Below are 1672 nucleotides of genomic sequence, written 5' to 3'. Positions count from 1 at the left end.
GCCCGTTGCTGGTTGGCTAACTAGCAACAGGGTCTTGCCAGCCAATGGAATTGTGTGATTACAAGCCAGGGGAATCCCATAAAAGAGGGCTCCCCTGGCCCAGAGAGCCAGTCCGGATTTACTTGATGCCTTGCCAATAAACCGAGAGCTGACTGTCACTCGACTCGTGTCTTACTGCCTGCGCGATCTAACACACGCCCTGCAGACATTCCTGCTCCACAGCTTATACTATTATGCTTCATAGGACTCAATTAACCTCCACATTGTTTTTCAGTGCATGTGGTGTGATTCATTCTTTTTTCAATGAAAACTTTTTATTAGTTTTTCAACTAACCCCCCCCCCCAAAGTCTTAGTACAAATATGGTATACATTAATAAAAAATCATTCTTGAAGTCTGCGGGTTGCCATTAAAATTTGAAAATGCAACTGTCTAATAAAACAAAAAAAAGCTCATATAATATTTTAAAGTGCCCTTATCCAGAGCTGACTGGGCAAAAAATGGATGTTCTACCAAAATATGGGAAAAACAGACGAATGAGTTGTAAAGGTCCTAAGTACTGTACAGTTGTCATTTATTCATACCTCACGTATGTATATATTAATCCCAGCTAATTTCAGTTATTGAAATCAGTTTATTGGGCAAAATGTAAACATGCGAAACAACATCTACTTAATTGCAAATGTATCTGTTTTGGGAAAATGGGACAAATTCATTTTTAACCTATATTTTTTGTGCTTCACTTGTCAAATTAATACTCAGGTTAATAAAGGTTTAATACAATATTAAAAACAGTAAAAACATTAAAACAAAACAAATAAAGAATGAATGATCGAGACAGAACATATTCACTATATCAAAAAAAAAATAATCCTATAAAGCAGAGGTCCCCAAACTTTTGGACACCAGATTAAGTGGAGAGAGGTTTTTCCGCAGACTGGAGGGTGCATGGTTTTGTGTGCTGCCTGCATTGTTTATGTGACCCGCTTGCTGGCATGCCGCAGTCCGATACTGGTCCACGGACTGGGGGTTGGGGATCCCTGCTATAAGGGATAGTCATCTTAACCTAAACAGCTTTTCAAAGTCTTTTTAAATACTATCAATGTGAGGGCCACATGGATATACTAATGAAAGTAAGTATTCACTTTTGCATAAATACAAAATCATTTTCATACTTTTATTATTTTTCCCCCTTCAAATACTAAAAGGTGTTCAACTGGGACTTGAAGGGTGCTGCCTTTGTAAACTTGCCTGAGGAGGGAGGGAGGGAGGGAGGGAGGGAGGGAGGGAGGAAGGAAGGAAGGAAGGAAGGAAGGAAGGAAGGAAGGAAGGAAGGAAGGAAGGAAGGAAGGAAGGAAGGAAACTTATTCACCAACATGCTGATTACTTATGTGGCTTGTTTGGTTTTTGCTTCACGTGTTTTGCAAATCCAACCAAATGATTCATAAATCACGATTTATGGCTTAGTAGAACGTGTGAACCAGATGCTATAGCTTCTTCCATAAACCCAGGTGGAAAAAGCAGTGGAGAAGTGCAAGCTTTTCTTTGGATATTTGGCATGGTCCTGCAATTACAGAAATATCATCCCGAAGCTTGCACTTCTGGAAGCAAGTGAGTTACTGAGGAAGGCAGGCTTAAAACCTTTTTGGACATGACGATACTTTTAATACTCC

This window comes from Protobothrops mucrosquamatus, unplaced genomic scaffold (assembly GCF_001527695.2).
Source record: "Protobothrops mucrosquamatus isolate PMUCROS unplaced genomic scaffold, P.Mucros_1.0 scaffold12402, whole genome shotgun sequence".
Classification (NCBI taxonomy): domain Eukaryota; kingdom Metazoa; phylum Chordata; class Lepidosauria; order Squamata; family Viperidae; genus Protobothrops; species Protobothrops mucrosquamatus.
Note: the sequence above shows the minus strand (reverse complement) of the source record.